Source organism: Meles meles, chromosome 18, assembly GCF_922984935.1.
Source record: "Meles meles chromosome 18, mMelMel3.1 paternal haplotype, whole genome shotgun sequence".
NCBI lineage: Eukaryota > Metazoa > Chordata > Mammalia > Carnivora > Mustelidae > Meles > Meles meles.
In genome coordinates this window covers 34,417,142-34,438,986 of record NC_060083.1, presented here as the reverse complement: position 1 = coordinate 34,438,986, position 21,845 = coordinate 34,417,142, and the positions used below count along the sequence as shown (strand labels likewise).

Here is a 21,845-nt window from a genome sequence, read left to right as displayed (position 1 = left end):
GCGCATGCTCAGAGGATCTAGGGTGGGAACATGAGCCCACGAGGTTAGATGCTGGAACTCACCACTGCTTCTCCGCGGAGGGCGCTTAGCCTGTGGAAGGCAGAAGTCGTGGAGCGTCTGAGCACCTGTGCCGGGTACAACACAGTGACACATGCGACCCGGGCAGCTAGATGTGGAAGGGGCCGCCGCAGTCAGACCCCCCATGTGTCCGTGGCATCCTCAGTTCTCGGCCAGTTGCCAGGGAGTCTGATGTCAAGGACACAGAGAGGCTGGTTTTCAAAATACAGGCTTTACTGATATATCAGGAAGGATTTAACTGAAAAATGAATTCTGCTCTTTTGTGTGACTCTGAAATCCACCCTGCCTTCCAATATAGTTTTAAGTGTGAAACACCATGAAATGATAAACAGGCAGACCCAGGAAGACATACGGATACTCTAGCGGGGTAGTAGGAACATTTAATGCCTCTGAAATCAGCCCACCGTATGGTTTTTGTAAGTCAAGACAGGATTCAGCCTCCCGCGGCCCATCCTCCGCTGATCTGCCCCAATGCAACAGGGAGACCAGTGGATTTTCCCCCTTCCCCACCCAAAGACATCCTGGGGGAAGCACCCATGGGTACATGGAGATGCTGGGCTTCGGCTCTGCATTGCCATCAGCTGGGTGAACGCAAGCAGTTGGAGGTGCTCGCTCTGCGTTCCCCTCCGTGTGCTTCTCAGAAACATGCTTGGTGAGAGCTGCTTGCAGACTCAGAACAAGGGGCTGAGATCTCCTGGAGGGCTGCGTAAGTGAAGCAGCAGAGAGCATGCAACCAGCACTTGGTAAATATTGGTTCCCTTCCCCTTCCTGTGTGTGAGGCGAGTTGTATGAGTGAAGCATCAGCAGTTCGGAATGCAAAAATAGATCTCCATGTGAGGATATGGCCTCTTTTCCCCGAGTGCGGACCAGATGTCAGGCTGCCTGCTGAGGACTCCAGGAATGTGGTCGCTTCCTTCTTTGGGGCTTTGTTGCTTCTCCCCATATGGAGAAGCCTCCCTTTCAATGCACTTCTTGGATCAGAAAAAAACAAGAATGAAAAAGAAGATGGTATAAAAGTCTTAGGAATGAACTTTCTGTATTTCCCCTCTTAAAAGGGATTATTTATACTGTTATTTAGATCTTAACTGCACGTCTGATACCTGGTCATCCCATCATGATCCCTGTTACTTTAATAACGTAATAAAAATTAATGGAGAATCACAAGCAAATGAACATTTGTTTTGGAGTGCATTTACCCTTTTCTTACCAGATATTTTACTGAGAACTGACTGGTTACCAGGCACTGAACTAGGTGTTGCGGATTCAGAGATAAGATACTGGCCCTTGAACTTGAGAAGCTTTTGAGGCAAGAGTGGTCAGCTCTGAATGAGGTGTATAGGGACTATCAGAGAGAATCCTTGATTGTGCCTTGAAGAATGAGCAAAAATTATGTTAATAGGAAGAATACATTTAAGTGACTCATTGAGTTTTTCTTGACTGATGTTAAGAATTAGTCTCTATTAAATATGCAGAGAAAAAAGTGCACTGGAAACAATTCAGATCATAGTGTTATGTGATAACACTGAACTGGAATTTAAAAAAAAAAGTGGGGGGGAAACGAGACTAGAAAGAATGTATATGGTGGTTAATCCACAAAGGGGCAAACTCCCTCCAACCTAGAGAAAGGAAACTTTGCTGTATGGTAAGGGGCCTGGTGCTCGGCACTTCCAGCCACGTGTCTGAAGCGTGGTGTGTTTAAAGAAGATGTTGGGAGGTTAGAGGCGGCATAATTGATGTGATTTGACAGTTGCTGTGGCAACACACCCACCTGCAGAAAATCAGTGTTAGTGGGAGGGCAGGAAAACTCGTGGCACTTGCCCTGGGCTGCCCTGTGCCCCATACTTTCTGGGCCAAAGGTGTGGATAGATTTAGAAGGACAAATGCTCCACATGGCTGATTACCGCCGGCCCTTGTGGCTTTGGCTCTGGAATAAGATAAGGAGATGAGTAAACTAGAGCAAACACAACAGGGAGACCGTGCTGAGGAGGGGGCGTGGTCTGAGCAGGCTTTGCCAATTCCTTTCAGGAAAACATCTCCCCAGTGTTGTATTTGAATATGTTGAACGGCCTGTGGATTTCTATGGAAAAAACAATGTATGACATAAAATGTGTGTAAACCTCTGTTTATGGAAACAGCAGCAAAGAATGCTTTGGGTATACATAAAATCATTCTTAGAGTAGTAAAAAGACTGGGGTTAATGAAAAATTGGTTTTGACAAGTTTTGACTGAAGAGCTGGATGATTGCCTCTGGGGCTCCATCTTCTGGCAAGTCCGAAGTATGACATGGTGTGAACACTCGTGCTTGCGTGGGCGGTGGGTTTCCTTAACAAGTTTGAGTGTCTGATCTCCTTACATCCACCACAGGGGCTATTTCCCCTGGATCGTTGGTTCTCAACCTTGGCCCCATGTGAGAGTTGCCAGTGGAGCTCTTTGAAACAATTTACTTTAAAATACTGAATTACAAAAGTAATATGTGATTGTAAATTAAGTCAGAACTGTGCAAGTGTACAGCTTGAGCTCTTCCATCTCATTCCCAGATTTAAACGTCAACAGTTTCTTGGACATTCTTCCATTTTCTTTGTGTTTACAAGTGTGTGTGTGTATGGGAATATATTTATGTACATACACCTATACGTAGAATAGTGTGCACATTGGGGCACCTGGGTGCTCAGTCAGTTAAGGGTCTGACTCTTGATTTTGGCTCAGGCAGTGATCATAGGGTCGTGAGAGAGAACTCCGCCTTCAGCTCCGCACTGGGCGTGGCACCTAAGATTCTCTGCTGCTCCCTCTCCCTCTGTCACTGCCACCCCTACCAGCTCACACACGTGTGCACCAAAAAAAAAAAAATATTAGTGTGTGTACTACACATAGAATGTGTATACTATCCATAATGTTAGGCAACTTCCCCTTTTTACTTAATACCTTTTGGATATCATTCCACAAGAGCATATATAGACCCACTAGCCACATGGAATCCCATTTCAGGATCTATGCCGTAATTTATTTAGCATGTATGGTAAGCCTTTAGCTTGTTTTCACCCTTGGGTGCCCTTTTTGGGGTTTTTTGTTTTTGTTTTTACATTTGGGCGTCATATCTAAAGTTTAGATTCCTAGATGTGGAATTGCTTGATCAAAGTGTGTAGGAGGACCCCAAGGAATTGTTCTCGTTCATACTCCCAGCAAACATGTGTGTAAAGACTATTTCCTCTCTCATTAAAACAAAACGAATGAAACACAATAATACTACAGAGCCCAGGTCCCCTTTTCAGAGCTTCTTACTGAAATAGGAAGGATGCTGAGCCTCTGTATTTTTTAAAAGTTCCTTAGGTGAATCTGGTCCCTAGCTGGGGTTGGGAACTATGGCCTTACCTAAAGGGGGTAAAAATAAGATTTTAATCTTATGCTCCTAAATGATGATGCCTTGGTCATTCCTTTTCAGATCCATACAATGAGACTTGCCTTAATGTGGTTGGTCAGTTGGAGACATGGAACCATCCATTTTCTGTGAAGTTCCTGTTGAACCAGTGATCTTTATTTAGATATAAATGTTAAATGCATCTGTATTAAAGTAGTGTAGGATTCAAGCTACAAGACTCAGAGAGAGTGAATAGCTAGGTACAGTTTGATACTTTTCTCACTATTCTTTCATTATGTAGCCATAACCCCTTTCTTCTTTTTATAGGCCTTTAAGAAAGAATCATTTCATTCCTTTTGGTGTGGCCTCAGATTCCATCAGAAGTAGGTAGAGTTTGTGGGTATTAAAAGTCAATACCTCCTTCTCTGATTTCAGTATGGAAAAGTCCCCAGGCTGGTACATGGCTTGCCAGCTCTGGGAATTAAATTGTCTCCTTTCTCTTGCCTAGTTAGCTTCAATAGTCTAAGGAAGGGAGCATGGGGAGCGGGGGGAGAGAGAGAGAGAGAGTGAGTGAGTAGACATTTCTTCTCCAGGAAACTGGTTTTAAGAATTACCCATCCTGGGCACCTGGGTGGCTCAGTGGGTTAAAGTCTGCCTTCGGCTCAGGTCATGATCCCAGGGTCCTGGGATCGAGCCCCACATCAGGCTCTCTGCTCAGCAGGGAGCCTGCTTCCTCCTCTCTCTCTGCCTGCCTCTCTGCCTGCTTATAATCTCTGTCTGCCAAATAAATAAATAAGTAATCTTTAAAAAAAAAAAATTATCCATCCCGGGGGGCCTGGGTGGCACAGTGGGATAAGCCTCTGCCTTCGGCTCAGGTCATGATCTCAGGGTCCTGGGATTGAGTCCCTGCATCAGGCTCTCTGCTCAGCAGGGAGTCTGGTTCCCCCTCTCTCTCTGCCTGCCTCTCTGCCTACTTGTGATCTCCCTCTGTCAAATAAATACATTTTTTAAAAACCTTAAAAAAAAGTATCCATCCTAAGGAATTATTCTAGTTAATGACCTTCTTTCATAGCCTGTTTCAGAAAACAGAAAACAAAAAACTCACCAACCTTCAGTTTTTTATCCTCCTCCTTGAGGCCATACCTTGCCATCCTCTTCTATATGTCTACTGAATCGCTGCCAGAGACTATGTCCCTTGCTGTGTGGCTTTAGGAAGCCACATGACACCTTCAGCCCTCATACCCCCACCCACCTGAGGACCATTTGACTTCATCTAACAGCGGGTACCAACTCCTGCCTCTCCCACCTGTCATTTGGCCAACATATCCTTAGAGTTGGTGTCCTTGTTATCCAACTCACCCTGATGATTAAGACCTGCCTTCTATGAAGGGAGTTTTGTGTTAGGAAATCTGAGCTGATTGGCATGGGGGGGTGGGGGGGGGGCGGTTGTCAACACATTGGAACAGCCAAGGATTTCAGAGGTACTGGAATGTTCTTGGTCCACTTAGACTGTGGTGGGACTTCCCTTCGCAAGCCTGGTCCCAGTGGGCACTGACTTGAGGAACTAAAGGAGAAAGTGTTTGATAATAGCTTGGTGTCTAGTTTCTGTTTACCCAAGAGGCACACAGATCTCACCCCATGAGATATATAAAGGCAGATTTTTGTCCCATGCTGATTTCTCCATAGACCACATTAGGCAGGAGCCAGATGGGTTTAGCTTGGCTACAAACCCTTTGTGCAAGGTGGAAAATTTTCAATTTTTCCAAAACCACACATTTCTAAGAAACGTCTGGTCTAGGATATTATGGTCGTGTATGTTAAGGAACTGTAGGACTCTAGGCTGACTCACTGCAGGCTTATAAATATGGGTGAAAACTGACCTGTGTCTCCCCCTCCCCCCACCAACATGGTGGTAGGAACTAGATTTAATAACCCTCCACTTTTATCCCTCATGTGAATCAGTGGCTGCCTGGCTTTTTGTCCCCCTAGGTGGGACTTGAATTTATTTAAGAAAATGGGAGTGTAGGGGTACCTGGGTGGCTCAGTGGGTTAAGGCCTCTGCCTTCGGCTCAGGTCATGATCCCAGGGTCCTGGGATCGAGCCCCGCATCAGGCTCTCTGCTCAGCAGGGAGCCTGCTTGCTTCTCTCTCTCTGCCTGCCTCTGTGCCTACTTGTGATCTCTCTCTCTCTGTCAAATAAATAAATAAAATCTTAAAAAAGAAAAAGAAAATGGGAGTGTATGCCTTTTTCCAAGCCTTGGCTTGCCTTTGAATGTAAAAACCAGGAGACCGCTATAAACTATATATTTTACTCCATAGCTTTGCCTTTCCCTCTCCCTAAACGACTGAGATTGAGCTGTCACTTCTTCGTAATGGAATTCCTTCCATGACACCTCATCACAAAGGTGTATGCCAGTCAGGCAATGACAAGATTTGTGCAGTGAACACTTACATGAAGCTGAAGTGCCCCCTGCCCACTGCCCACCGCCCCCCCCCACCCCCGGGGAGGGCAGCAGTTACAAGGGCCGGCACTATTCGGGGGTGGCTCACCTCAGCCCAAATGAGACGCTCGGGGTACAACGTCCATTTTGTTTAGATAAGAGCTGACTCCGTAGGATTCAGTTGAGTCCCCCCCCCAACCCCCCTCGGCAGTTCCTATTGCCTAGCAACTCTTCTCTAGCAACCTTTCAGAATTATCATTAACTAATGAAGAGAGAGAGAATGTCCTTGTTCCGCGTGACATACACAGCCTGTGGTACAGACATCTCTGATCGTGGGCTAGAGAGGGGACCTCTCCATGTATTCCCCCCCCGCCCCCCCAGCACCATCCCTACCTCCACTGCTCATGCCCTCCCAACATACGCTTGCCAGACCAAGGATACAAAAGTAAAAAGCTGTTCTGGGAACTGAAGGCTGTAGGTGCAATGGACACACAGCAAAGGGAAATACCTCTGTTAGGCCGGGTTGCTCAGCTCAGGAACGCCCTTGAAAGCACCCCTGACATAATACCCCCGCGGAGATTGGAAAGTAGACACCTGACCTCCCAGACACGCGCACCAGAACCCTAGGATCCCTGCCTCGTGCAAAGGGATGGGGTGTGTTCCTTGAAGGCATTTCTCAGACGCCGCCTTTTTCCCCTGATTTGCTGTGGACGCATCTGGGTGCAGGTGGATATGTGGAAAGACCGTGAGGGCCCCAGAGCTAGTCCTAATTCGGATGGAGGCCCTTGCAACTATTTGACCTTGAGTAAATCACTTGATCTGTCTTGTTGTATTGCTTCTCATTTGTTTAATGGAGATAATAACGTAGCTCCTTGATTAGGAGGCACAGTGACTGCCCATCAGGGATTCACAATATAATTAGGAGAACCATCTTTTTGGTCAGTCCCACTTCACCAGCTTGTCCAAGAACTAGTTTACCTCCTCTGTCTCTGAAGTACTGTCCATGGAGTCCTTTTCTCCCTGGCCCTACACGTCCCTAAAATGTCAGTGTTCCCCTAGGATCTTTTTTCTGCTCATCTTCATGTTCAGTGCCCTCTCCTGGGGGATTTCAAGATCATTAAGTCTATGTATCTTTAGGGTTGCTCTCCCAAAGCCTAGACTCGTGGACAAAGCTGAGATCCATGTGCTCCAGCTTCTTCCTCGGGAATGCACGGGCACCCCTGACTGGTTGGGCCCACACCCAGACACCGTGTTTTCTTCAGATGTGCTCACTCCACTGTATTTCCTATTTACAGTGACTTCTCATCACCTCTTTTACAGCCGTCCAGGCCAGAAACCTACAAGTTTATCTTTTTATTTTTTTAAGATTTTATTTATTTATTTGACAGATAGAGATCTCAAGTAGGCAGAGAGGCAGGCAGAGAGGGAGAGGGGGAAGCAGGCTCCCCGCTGAGCAGAGAGCCTGATGCGGGGCTCCATCCCAGGACCCTGGGATCATGACCTGAGCCGAAGGCAGAGGCTTTAACCTACTGAGCCACCCAGGTGCCCCCCTACGAGTTTATCTTGCTCTCTCTTTCTCTTTGCCCCATATGCGAGTTGGGGAACGCACCTCACCAGTAACTCTTAGAGCTCCTCAGTCCTCTGACATTTCGGGGGGGACCCTCATTTCCAGTCTCCCCTGTGATCCCTCATCCCCTCAGGGCCACAGCAGTATTTCGTCCATCTTTCCCATTCCCTTGAGGATCGGATCTGAGTACCTGAAACCTGGCGTTGGTCTCCACTCTCCCTACCCCGTTGTCTGCCCTCTGAGCTCCCCCCGCGCCAGCCATTCAGTTCCCTGACTGGTTCATGAATTTCCTCACATCTTCATGCCTGCGCATATTCTGTTCTCTCTGCCTTGGCCACCCCTGGTGCCTTGACTCGGGTGGCCAATTTTGGGAGTCTGCCAAGATGCCAGCTCCATCAGAGAAGCCATTCCTGATGTCCCTGCCATCTCTGCAGGGATCTGAGTTAATGATCAACCTTTGAACTCCGACCTTTGGTTCCCTGGTCAAGGCTCTGGCAGAGCGCTTAGCATGGGTATTGTAATCATCTGCTTGTCACTGTTTCCGCCTCCAGTCTGCTCCCAGGGGTTGGGTTTTATTCATAAATTCTCAGAGCCTTGTCCATAGTGGCTCCATAGCTGCTCCGTGAATGTTTGTTACACAAATAAATGTTTTCTGGTTTTCTTTTAAAGATTGTTACTTATTTTTAGAGAAAGAAGGCAGGGGGAGAGGGAGGGAGAACCTCAAGCAGCCTCCTGCTGAGCCCAGAGCCCAACACGGAGCTGGATCCCAGGACCCTGGGTTCATGACCTGAGCTGAAATCAATAATCAGACGCTGAGCCACCCAGGTGTCTCCACAAATGAATATTTTAATCAGCAAGCCTTTGTTAATCACCTTTAATGCAAGGCATCGGCAAGGCTTTTCCCTGAAAAGATTTCCAGTCTAATTTGAGAATAGGTCATTGCTTAGAAGTTGTAGAGTGACTTGATCTGGTAAAAAATTCTAGGCTGGCATGTGCTTCGTGTAATATGATCTAGACACTGAGAGGGAAATGAAAATTTGCCACCAACACTGGGGTAGTCAGCAGGAGGAGGGCTTAAATCCAACCTCAGTGGGTGACCGGACAGGTAGAAGTAGAGAGGACGTGAAGCAAGGATGTCCGGGAAGCAAGGCAGAGCAGCTTGGCTCTAGCGGAGACTACAAGGTGAGGGCTGTGTTCCTGAGTCAGGAGGTCCTTGACTGTCCGCGGTTAAACTGGGAAGCAGTGGGGAGCCATTGGCTACCTTGGATCCTGGAGATGTTCTAGGAAGAGTAACCTGGTGGCCGTGTCAGCCGACAGGATCGCAGGCAGCAGAGAGACTGGTTGGGAAGGTACTGCAGTTGTCCGAGTCCTCTGTAGAATGGCCTGCACCTGGCCTCCAGTGGGGATCTAAACCACAAGGGAAAATCTCCCAGGAGCCGCAGGAATAATTTATTGCCAGAACTGGAATGAGCCTTTGCTATCATTCCAGCCTCCCATCCTGTTCTTTAATGGGGGGTCAAAGGGAAGCCCAGGGAGTCTCCCTATGGTTTCTGTAACGGATGGACTCTTGGGATCTGGATCCATGGCTTACATCTCCCTCCCGCATGAGAGGTGTATGGTTGATATTTGAAGCCTATTGAGATGGAGACATGGACTGTTGGCAGGCGTGAGAGGCTGCTGCTCCCTGGGAGCTTGGAGGATGCGTTTGGTCTAAACACCCTGGCCGGGAGGTGACAGCAAGGCTGGGGGCAATGTTTGGTGACACCCAGATCAGGACAGGACTCTGTGAACTTCAGTAGGAGACAACCACACAGAGCCCTGGCCCCGGGCCAAGGCAAGGAGGCTCTGGAAAAGCATGTTTACTTTTGGGTGCTCAGCTTGGAGTCGTGCACAGGAAAGAATTTTCGTGAATCTCCTTGAGAAGCTGCAGAACCACAGACACACCTGAATCCTATTCATGTTCATCCGGAAGCTCGGGCTTTAAAACAATCCTGTTTTTCTTCCTATGTTTGTTTGGTTTGGGTTGGGGGTTGGGGAGAGGAGGAAGGGTGTTGTTCGGGGGGGAGTGTGGGCCGTTTGTTTGCCGCGGGTGCCTGGGTTTGCAGGGAGCCGTTGGCAAGCCTCACCCCTTATCTGGTCTCCTGTTTCACTCCCTCGCCTAAGTCCAAACAAAAAATTTAACTTAGCCCCAAGGAGAATGGACAGTTTAATAACTCGCCATGGCAGCACTTTGAAAACTGCCGATTTCAAATGACTAGGCCTGCACATTTTCACCAACTCAGAAAATTAAAGAGACTCCGGGGACCTGGGTGGTGCTGATTCTAGTGGTGCACGCTGTCATTAAAAATGGAAAGAGCCTCTGGAAATAGACTCCAGGTTGGGAAAGCTTGTTTCTCTGCTTGATCAGAAAGTATCCCCATCCCACGGGGACCAAGGGAAACTGCTTAGTGGCTCACTTTCTCCATTGGAAACGACGTCCATTGGTCCCACCTACTTCCCAGGGCTGTCAGGAGGGTGGGGTGAGGCCGCAGGGATGCAACGTGCCGCTGGACTGGGTCCAGGGGCAGCCGTGAGTGCAGGCAGGAGTCGCTGCTTGTCTGGGGAATGGGGTGGGTCTGGAGGGCACCGCTACCATGCACCCCACAGCAGGGGTCTGATGCTGCACGTCCGTATCCACTTGGTCCTCTCCATGTGTCTCCTGTCGCTTGTCTTCTGGGGTGTGGAGTGGCCAGGAGGCTTGAAATGGCCATTCTTGGCCACTGCCCGCCGTCCCTGTGGCAGCCTTGTGAAGGATTGGGCCTCCCGTCCTTCAGCAGGGAGAGCTGGCGTACAAAACAACTTGAAGACTTGGAGGTAGCCCGCGGGTGGCTGAGATTTCACCTTCTAGCTCCAGGGTCTTCACCCCGCCCTGCATTCCCTGCGTGGGCAAGGGGGCCTGATCTTTTCCCGCCATAGCGCCACCACTTTGGGGTGCAGTGGGGGCGGGGTATGAGTGTGTGGGAGGAGGACAGGGATCCCTGTTCCCTGTTCACAACCCTCCGTAACCACTCCAGGATCCAGGGTTGCCCGATCAGAGATAACACCTCATTTGGGCCTCAGTCTTCGGCCCTGAGTTCATTTCTGGCCCACATTTGACTTCTCTGCACCCGGGGTGCTGTGGCGGCAATGGGGAGAGGCTCTTGGCCCCCAGGGGAAGAGATGGAGGGTGCCGGGCCTCAGGGGTCAGGGCAGGAAGGCTGCTGGGCCCACGTGGGTCCTGACCTCCAGCTGGAGCATCAGTTCTGCCCCCTGTGGGCCTGACTTGCAGCAGGCTGTGGCTGAAGCTCCTCTGGCTTCACCCTTCCAGAGGTTCAAGCAGGCAGGTTTCTTGCTGACACCGTTGGCAAGAAGCGCGATGATAAACAGCTCAGCATGAGAAGCCTGGTTAATCCGGTCCCAGCTCCTGCCAAGTTCGGAGCTGCCCGGTCAGGTCAGGGCCACTTTGGGTCCCGATGTGCGATCCCAGGGCAAAGTGCTTGTCCTGGACATGGGGTCAAAGGGTGGGGACATGGACGCTGGGGCTGCAGCTACAGGAGAACAGGTGCTGGGGAGCGTGTGGAAGGGACACGTGGACTCCAGGCCCGGCCCCATTGCCCACCTCATCCAGCTCCACTTGGCAGATGAGGGAACAAGACTCTGCCAGCTGCAGGGAGAGCCTCAGGCCACGTTGCTGTGTAGGGGCAAAGCCATGTTGCGTCCAAGTCTGTCTAAGCTTTCTGATGAACCACGCTGTCTCACAGGATGGGGCAAAGCAGAGGGATGAAGGCCAGAGTTGAGTCTCAGAAGAGAGCTCCAGCTGGCTGTCTGTCTTTGCCTAGGGAGTTCCAGCTGTCTCTCTTTGCCCAAACCCAGACCGAGCCCTCACTGGCATAGTGGTCATTGAAGGTGGAACACGCCTCCCCCACGAAGCGACCTTTGAAGCCAACGTCCTATCCACACAACAGTATGTTAGACACCCTTTCTGCCAGGGATCCTCATCCTTCTCTTCGTGAGGCGTGGTCTTTGGCTATCCCAAAGCTCGTTACAGATGCTAGTGAGCAAGACATCACGTGGACAGGAGCCCTGAGCCTGTGGCCGGCAGTGGCGCTGTCAAAGGCAGACGTGCCCTCAGCACAGGTTGGCCATCCAGGGGGACGGAGGTGGTGGAGGGGAGAGGAGGGAACTTGGAGGAGAAGAGGAAACAGAGGGAGAGGAAACAAGTGGCTGGCTGCCCACAACTTCCTGGGGGCCCTTGTCCATGGGCTCTTCCAGCCTCTTTGGGGATCCATCTGCTGCTTGCCCATCCATGCTGGGCTAGAGAGAAGGGAACCCGTGGGGGTCTCCCCACCCCTGTCTGCTCCTCGGCGAGGAAAGCAGAGTAGAAAGAGCATGGGCTGTGGATCCGGCGGACTTGAGTCTGAGCTGCACCCGACCCTGCCCTCCCCAGATTTCTAGCTGCATGACTTGATGCAGGTGGGTTTGCCTCTCACCAAAGGTCTCCTCATCCATAAAATGCAGGACACGATCCGCCCCCCAGGAGGCAGGCTGATGGTTCAGTGAAATGTTAGGCTCCCAGCCCAGGTTCCGACGCAGGACACTCACTCCGGAAGTGAGAGTCTCTTGCTTTCCACTGACGCAGGGCTAGGTTCTCTGGCCTCAACTTCTGGGGCATTCTTGGGTTTAGGGGTGCCAGGAGTGGCTCAGTAGGTTGAGTATCCAACACCTGATCTCGGCTCAGGTCATGATCTCAGGATGGTGAGACTGAGCCCGGCATCAGGCTCTGTGCTCAGTGTGGAGTCTGCTTGAGATTCTCTCTTCCTCTGCCCCTCTTTAAAATAAGTCTTTAAGAAACAAAACAACTTGGGTTTCAGAGTCAGAAAAATGGGGAGGGGAGTCCCTGTTTCATCTACTAGTTGGGCAACCTTTGGCAAATTATTTAGCATATCTGAGCTTGCCTTAAATTGTTTCCACTTCTTTATTTCCACATCTGGGAAAGGAGGATACTAATAATTCCACCTTCACACAGCCATGGTGAGGACTAGATGAGGCGGCCCATCAGAGGGGCCTGCTGGGAAGTAAGGGCCCCACCCAGTCAGCCACCCGTATGACTGTGATCACCCAGTGGGTGGGGCCTGCCTGCCTGCCTGCCAGCCCACGGGATGGCACATGGGCACTGATGGTCCCACATAAGGGACCAAGTTGGCTTTCAGCATCAAGCCTAACCCAGATTTCTCCTGATGGTCTTCCTGTGTGAAGGGAGTCGCGGGCAAAGAGCTCCTTGGATGAAAACCATCTTTGTTGTGAGCCTTTTGGTGCACCTGTTCAGCAGTCATGGGCGCACTTACTGGGAACCCTGTCTGAATCTGACACACACAGAGGGAGATTCCTTTGTGCCTCACGTCCGTGTGTCCGCCGTGTAAGGCTCAGGAGGCTTGAATAGTGTCAACATCATGTCCGATTCCCAGCAGCTGGGATCCAGAAGGACATTCCCCATTTTAGTCTTCCGCTGACTCTTTCCTTTCCCCTCCTCTTTCTTTCTCTCTGCCTTCTCTTCCTTTTTATGCCCTTCTGTCCTTCCACGTTTCCTCTCTTCCCCCCTCCCTCCCCCTTCTTCCACTTCTTTCATTCATCCTGTATTTCCTGCTTCAGTTTCTTGACTCCTCCGACTCCTCCTCTCTGTTCTAACTCTGCCCTGTTCCTGTCTCTCTTTGGTCTGCTCTGGCTCCTCCTCTCCTTCCTCTCCTTCTTTTCTCTCAACCACCTCTCACCCGGGCTCCTGGAGGTATTATGTGCAAAGTGAAGAGAACCCATTCTTTAAAAAGTAATGCTTTGGTTTCTGACCTTGGCAATGAAAGATGCTCCTTGTAGACAATTTGCAAAATACAATACAAAAGAGACAATCGTCCCTGTTTCCCGACTTAGTCCTTGTTAGGATCTGGGGGTATTTATTTCTGGTTACTCAGTGGTGTGTACCGAGGGCTGCCTGCACGCAGGTTCCACATAGAAGCCAGGGCTGCGGCAGCAAACAAGACAGGGTCCGTGGCCCATGGAGCTTCCGGATGGGTGGAGGGAGGCGGTCAGCACACGTCAAGCAAGCACAAAAGACAATTTGGGGTGGAGATGACTGTGGTAAAGGTGACCAGATGGGTGGTCAGGAAGGCGGGGTGCGGGGGCAAGTCATAGGCTCGAGGAGATGCCGCGAGCTGATGTCTAAATGACGCAAAAAGACTGGGCAGACAGGGAGCAGGGGAGGAAGGGTTTAGGGGGAGAGAAGGCTGAGCACAAAAGGCCTGGGTGGGGTCCTGCTTGGGGTGTGTGAGGAGCAGAAAGAAGGCCAGCATGGCTAAGCATATTGAGTGAGGGGGAGTCTTGAATGTTATCATATGTGGCGATGGAAAGCCTTTGGAGGGTTTTGGTATGGGGGAGTGCCCTGCATAGGTCTGCATTTTTAGAATACCTTCTGGTAACTGCGTGGAGAGTGCATTGTAGAGACACGAATGGGAGGAAGAAGAGCCTTTAGGGGGCTGTGGCAGTAATTGGGGGAGACTGGGTGGGCTTGGGCAAGCGGCCATAGTCTTTCATTATTTTTTTTAAGTATCTGTGATTATAGTATCTATATTGTGTAATCGTGCATATACCTAGATCATTTATTGAGTACTTTCCAGGTACTATGCATTGTGTGAAGCATTTTATTTTTATATACATTATCTCATTCATTTTTCACACAACCCTATGAGGCTGGCATAGTAATCTTCGTTTGCAGATGAAGAAACTGAAACTCAGAGAGGGAAACACAAAAAAGGGGAGGGGGGAGCACCAAGCGTTCTTGTTCCTTAAAACGGACCTTATTAGGAAATGACAGGGGTATTTCTTAATGATCCCTTATTCACCAGCACCCGAGTTTATAACATACTGGTGGCAGAATCAGAATTCCAACCCAAGTCTAACTCCCTTCACACTTTAACCGCTACCCTGGATGTCGAAAACCCTGCTAGACTCTTAGTGTTACTCTGTAAGCAGCTTCCTGTGGGCAGTAGCTCAGCCTTGCAGGTCACTCCTCTGTTCTCAACATTATGTCTGCCAAATAGTCACATGCACAAATGAAGGCTTCATGTTTACTTACCTGGAAATTCTATGGGTCCGTCAAGTGTCTCTGCTGAGCAGGGCTGGGCTCATGTCTCAAGGGAGCAGACCTGGACTGACCTGTGCCCTGTGCCCACGTCCCTGTCACTCCCCAGTAGGCTGGACAGAGCGTGTGTCGGGGGTGACCAGGTGCTGGAGAGAAGCCGAAGCGTGCAGCTCTTTAGGTCCAGACTCGGGGCCGACACTCTCACGCCTGTCACACTCTGTTGGCCAGTGCAAGTCACAGTGCCAGCCTAGATTCAAGGCTCAGGGCAACAGACTCTGCCTGGAACTGCAAAGCCACACGGAACAAAACAGGGGTGGAGGGGAGGGTGAGGCCTTTGACCTTTAAGATGGAGCTGCTTTTGCAGACTTGCTTGATGAACAAGAGAAGAGGTTCCTGCCATTGGAACACAGACAGGCTAATTGGCCTCGGGGTCCACAAAGCCCATATCCTTCGGAGATACATGTGAGTTGTTTTTTTTTTTTTAAGATTTATTTATTTATTTGACAGACAGAGATCACAAGTAGGCAGAGAGGCAGGCAGAGAGAGGAGGAGGAAGCAGGCTCCCTGCTGAGTGGAGAGCCCGATGCGGGGCTTGATCCCAGGACCCTGAGATCATGACCTGAGCTGAAGGCAGAGGCTTTAACCCACTGAGCCACCCAGGCACCCCTACTTGTGAGATTTTTATTTAATCCCTGTACATATCGTGAGCACTCTATTCACTAGTGTTACTACGTTCTTCTAAGTTAATTGGCTCCCTGTAAGGGAAAGGCTTCTCAGAAGCAGGGGTGTTTTTTAGCGAAATAGGCTCTGATTCCCTGATGGTGGTTTTCTTCTGAAAGCAGTGGGTGCGAAGAGGGTAAATGGTGCGATTTCAAATCAGTTCATGGTCATCCAGGGTCCAGAAGGTGATGACAAGTCAGTGGACCACAAACTTGTTATGGGGAGGAGAGACCATGGGCCAAGCTCAGGGAACATTCTTCGAATTACAAGCAAGTTCACCCATCATTGCTAACAGAGAACGCTCCAGCCCAAACCAGATTACTTTCTCTTTCCTCAGCCATCCTTTATTATTCGCTGTAAATAGTCAGTGATAAACACTGGAGTGTTACCTGTCCTGACATGACTGCTGTGGATCTAAGGTTGGGTTTACTTAACTGCCTGAACAAGAAGCACAACCAAAATGTTGGAGGTGTCGCAATTAGCCTTGAGAATGAACTAGCTGCTACAGCTAGACTTATTATCACTTTGACGCCACCATAAATTAAACAAACCCTTGACTTGGAAAGAGATCAGGACCCAGGACACAGATTGCTGCTGTCCCCATTCACTGGTGACTTCTAGCCAATCAGCTCCTTGAACACAAGGTGCTTGCTTCTTGTTAAAGCACATAAGAAATCACCAATCTCTGGTTACACTATTTGGAGGTTTAGTCACAGCTAAACTGTGACAAAAGTGGAGGCCTGTTCTGGGTTTAAAGGTAATTTCTAATCTTCTTCCAGATTTAAGTTCTTTTGTTCCACCCTTTCCTCCAGAAATCCTCTCTGGCCCTTTTGGAAGTGACTTTCATCAAGATGTTTTTAAAAAGAAGAAAATAGTGTGCCTGCAAATTGTAGTCTAGATCATGGGGTGGATCTTTCAAAGCAAGCCCTGGAGAAACCCCGGGCTCAGACTTAACAAATACAGGAGAAAACCACACGACCATCTCAACAGATTCTAAAAAGGCATTTGAAGAAATGTAATGCACCGTTTTTTACTTAAAAAAAAAAAAAAAAAAGCAACTCTCAGTACAATATGTTGGAACTGCCTTCATTTGTCAGACTTCACCTGTTAGGTTGCTAGAAAACAAACCTTCATCCTTGAACACTTCCTAGGAAGTATTAAAAACTTTTTCCATTAAAGGCTGGGACAAGCAGCAATCTCTAATCTTTACTTGTGTTACTCCTCCTTGTCTGGCAGAGCCTAGCTCATGCAGTGAGGTTCTATAAAATTAGGAATTATCAACACGGAAAGGATAATTATCAAATAATTATCAATTGTCCCAGAGGAGCAGACAAGATCATGTTAGTTTTCTCTTAGAAAACCAAGTTGGCAATGTTAGAGCAATTAGGACTAATAAGAGAGTAAACTGGCTGGATATAAACCCAGCATTTTAAAATCAGTAGTTTCAGACATCTGGGTAGCTCATTTGGTTAGGTGACTGCCTTCGACTCAGGTCATGATCCCAGAGTCCTAGGATTGAGTTCCGCATCCAGCTCCCAGCTCCGTGGAGAGTCTGCTTCTCCCTCTGACCTTCTCCCCTCCTATGCTCTCTCTCTCAAATAAATAAATAAACTCTTAAAAAAAAGAAAACCGGTAGTTTCCTTGATGCCAGCAATAACCAATTAGGAAGTATCCTGGAAATTTTACACTAGGAACAACTACTATAAAACATTTAAGAGATAGACCTAGCAATAAATGTAAATAGTTAAAGTGAAGAAAATTATAAGCCTTACCTGCTAGATGTAAGTAAAAGACCAAAAAAATAAAAATGGATAGTTATACTATGGGTATACTCGATATTTCGAAAACCTCACTTGTCCCCAAATTGACTCATAGCTTTCATGCAATCTTCATTCAAAAATCTCAAAAGAGGGGCACCTGAGTGGCTCAATGGGTTGAGCCTCTGCCTTTGGCTCAGGTCATGATCTCAGGGTCCTGGGATCGGGCCCTGCATTGGGCTCTCTGTTCAGTGGGGAGCCTGCTTCCCCCTCTCTCTGCCTGCCTCTCTGCCTGCTTATGATCTCTCTCTCTGTCAAATAAATAAATAAAATCTTTTTTTTAAAAATCTCAAAAGAAAAAAAAAATCTCAAAAGAAAAACCCAACAAAAATCTCAATAATAATTTTAAATATAACTTACTTGGTATATTCTGGGATTCACCTTGAAGAGTATAAGATACCAAAGAAAATTTTTCGGGGATGCCTGGGTGGCTCAGTCGGTTAAGTGTCTGCCTTCAGTTCAGGTCATGATCCCAAGGTCCTGGGATCAAGTCCCACTCCAGGCTCCTTGCTCAGCCTGGAATCTGCTTCTCCCTCTGCCTGCTATTCCCCCTGCTTGAGTGTTATCTCTCTCTGACAAATAAATAAATAAGATATTAAAAAAAAAATGAGGGGCACCTGGGTGGCTCAGTGGGTTAAACCTCTGCCTTCGGCTCAGGTCATGATCCCAGGGTCCTGGGATTGAGCCCCACATCAGGCTCTCTGCTCAGCAGGGAGCCTGCTTCCCTCCTCTCTCTCTGCCTGCCTCTGCCTACTTGTGATCTCTGTCTGTCAAATAAATAAAATCTTTAAAAAAAAAAATAATAAAAAAATTTAAAAGGAAACTTTATTTTAAAAAAAAAGGGGGGGGTGCCTGGGTGGCTCAGTGGGTTAAGCCGCTGCCTTTGGCTCAGGTCATGGTCTCAGGGTCCTGGGATCGAGCCCCATATTGGGCTCTCTGCTCGACAGGGAGCCTGTTTTCCCCCTCTCTCTGCCTGCCTCTCTGCCTACTTGTGATCTCTGTCAAATAAATAAATAAAATCTTTAAAAAAATAATAAAAATAAATAAAATAAAAAGGAAGAATACCAAAGAAAACTTTCTAAAAAGAACAGTAAGGGGTGCAGAACTTGCCTTGCTCAAATATCAACCCTTACTGATACCATTATATTAAGACACTTAGAAAACATTAAGTAAAATTCCTTGCTTATACACAAAACTAAATCCTAGGTGATTCACAATTCTAAAAATACAAATCCATTATAGTTGTATTAGAGAAAAGTGTAGAGTAATATACATATATAAATACATATATGTACACATAGAGATGTATACATATGTCTGCATATGTAATATAATTTTGGGGTAGAAGGTAAGAAGTTAGAAGCCATAAAGGAAAAAAATTTAAAGATATTACTACATTACAATGTAAGGTCTTTCCAATACTGGAAAAAAATCTACAAAGTTAGGACAAACAGTAGTCTGGGAGATAATAATTTCTATAGATAAATCAGATGAAAGGATTATATCCAATCTATAAAGAGTTCTTACAAATGAGTATACAACAAAATCCATTTAAAAGGGAGCAAAAGACAGGAAGAAGTGGTACATAGCAAAAGAAATAAATAATAAATAGCTGAGACCTTCGGGGCACCTGGGTGACTCCTTCGTTAAGTGTCTACTTTCAGCTCAGGTCATGATTCCAGGGTTCTGGGAACCCTGGGATCAAGCCCCACATCGGGCTCCCTGCTCAGCGAGGAGCCTGCTTCTCCCTCTCCCACTCCCCTTGCTTGTGTTCCCTCTCTTGCTGTGTCTCTCTCTGTCAAATAAATAAATAAAATCTTAAAAAATAAAAAATAGTTGAGCTGTTCAGTCTCACTAGTAATAAGGGAAATGCAAATTAAAATTATAGTGATATTTGTGTCTATCAGACTGACATTTTAAAAATTAATACTGTGCGGAAATGCACTCATAAATGTTGGTACAGGGGCGCCTGGGTGGCTCAGTGGATTAAGCCGCTGCCTTCCGCTCGGGTCATGATCTCAGGGTCCTGGGATCGAGCCCCGCATCGGGCTCTCTGCTCTGCAGGGAGCCTGCTTCCTCCTCTCTCTCTGCCTGCCTCTCTGCCTACTTGTGACCTCTCTCTCTGTCAAATAAATAAATAAAATCTTACCAAAAAATAAAAAATAAATAAATAAGTAAAATAAATGTTGGTACAAGAAGTGTAAGTAGCTATGACAGTTTAGCAGTACAGTTAAAAATATAAAATGTAGGGGTGCCTGGGTGGCTCAGTGGATTAAGCCACTGCCTTTGGCTCGGGTCATGGTCTCAGGGTCCTGGGATCAAGCCCCGCATTGGGCTCTCTGCTCTGCAGGGAGCCTGCTTCCTCCTCTCTCTCTGCCTGCCTCTCTGCCTACTTGTGACCTCTCTCTCTGTCAAATAAATAAATAAAATCTTATAAAAAATAAATAAATAAGTAAAATAAATGTTGGTACAAGAAGTGTAAGTAGCTATGACAGTTTAGCAGTACAGTTAAAAATATAAAATGTAGGAGCGCCTGGGTGGCTTAGTGGATTAAGCCGCTGCCTTCGGCTCAGGTCATGATCTCAGGGTCCTGGGAACGAGCTCCGCATCAGGCTCTCTGCTCCGCGGGGAGCCTGCTTCCTCCTCTCTCTCTGCCTGCTTCTCTGCCTACTTGTGATCTCTGCCTGTCAAATAAATAAATAAAATCTTTAAAAATATATATATAGATAAAATGTACATACCTTTTGGATGAGCAGCCCCTCTTCTAGGAATCTCTTCTACAAAAATACTCATCTAAAAATCCATCATGGGGCGCCTGGGTGGCTCAGTGGGTTAAGCCTCTGCCTTCGGCTCAGGACATGATCTCAGGGTCCTGGGATCGAGCCCCACATGGGGCTCTCTGCTCAGCAGGGAGCCTGCTTCCCCCTCTCTCTCTGCCTGCCTCTCTGCCTACTTGTGATCACTGTCTGTCAAATAAATAAATAAAATCTTTAAAAAATAAAAAAATAAAAAAAAAATCCATCAGTTGGGAATGAGTAGGTAAATACTACTCACCCTTTTTTTTTTTTTAAAGATTTTTATTTATTGGGCAACTGGGTGGCTCCTGGCTTGTCAGGGAGTCTGTTTCTCCCTCTGCCCCTTACCCCACTCATGGTCACTCTCTTGCACATGGTGCACACATGCTCTCTCTCTCTCTCAAATAAATAAAAATGTTTAAAAATTTCAAAAAATTTTTTTTTATTTATTTTTGAGAGAGTGAGCGAGAGAGATCACAGAGGGAGAAGGCAGACTCCCTACTAAGCGGGAAGCCCAGTATGGGGCTCAATTCCAGGACTCTGAGATCATGACCTGAGCCGAAGGCCACCCAGGTGCCTCAATACTATTCACCCTTTAAAAAGAACAAAGTAGTTCTATCTGTACTAACATGGGAAATTGTATATGGTATATTGAAACAGTAATTTAAGATATGTGGGTAGTATAATCCTACTTGGGTTAAATCATTTATGTGTTAAAACTAAGGTTCACACCAAGCAGTTAAGGGCAGTCACATCTGGGAAGAGAGGCAAGATGGACTGGGGACAGAGGAGAGGAGAACCTCTTGACCCATTTCTGCACTTGTTGGAATTTTGCAATGAATATCCTAGGTAATTTACAAAATTTATGTAATGATACATTCTTAGGTTGAAAATTCTTCCATTAAAATTTTAAAAATCCACAAAAGTAGGACAAAGAAATAAAGATCCTCCTTTCCATGACCCAGTGGCACTGTTGACGTTTTCGGATCAAGGGGAGAAAAGTGAGTCCAGCAGAGTCCACTCCTTAGAAAATAAGATGAACAAGATGGCATGAGGGTATCTTTGGGGAGAAAGAGGACCTGGTTGTGTTTCTCAGGTTCGCTTGGGTCTGTTGCCATTTGCTATCTGACCCTGGGGAAGCCATTGACCTCGTCTGTGGTCCAGTTAGGTTTTCTGCATTTTGCAGGTAGGCGTGACCTACTTCCATGGAGGAAAGGGCTGGAGAGAAAGAATGCCAAGAAAGGTTCTGCCTGAATGTGCAATGTTATTGTTAGAATGTCTACAAATGAATGTCAGAACCCAGGGTCTCGGAGGGCCCCCGTTAAATGAGGAGAACTCTTTGTAAATGCTGACCTCTAAAGTAGGTACCACAGCAAAGAGTGGGGTGGGCATAAAGTAGATAAAACATGAAAGGCCCTGTTGTCCAGTAGAGGAGGGGTGTGTGTATGTGTGTGTGTGTGTGTGTGTGTGTGTGTGTGTGTGTGTCAAGCTTAACGTTTATAAAGCAATAAAGGAGAACACTGTAATACAGCATCATTACAGAATTCTGAAGTAACTTAGAGCAATTAGGTTTGGGAAATATTAATTACGAGATACTTTCAGAGGGTAGGAGAGGGTGCATATGCCTGGGCGTGTGCCTGGGTTGTAGGGGAGGTGGCGGAGGAGCGGTGCCAGGAGCGATAGAGCTTTGGGAAGCTTTGTTACGAAGTTCAAAGAGAATTTCTAAAGGGAAAATAAAATCCCCATTTGACTCAGATATGGCTCATTGTCTGAGGCAATGTCAGGAGGCACAAGATCAAATCTAGCTTGACACCATCCAATACCGAACCCAGCAGTCTCTAGAAGCCGTTGCTGCGCGGCAGCTTGGCTAATGAGAAATCTCTGTCCTCTGCCAATGCCTCGGGGGCCTAGCTCTTCCTCTTTGGC

The 21,845-nt window shown here is 47.5% G+C and overlaps 1 protein-coding gene across 2 annotated transcripts in view; it reads left to right on the top strand.

The window, feature by feature from the left end:
• HLF (HLF transcription factor, PAR bZIP family member) overlaps positions 1-21,845 on the top strand; it is a 55,072-nt gene that overhangs the window by 24,494 nt on the left and 8,733 nt on the right. The window lies entirely within an intron of this gene.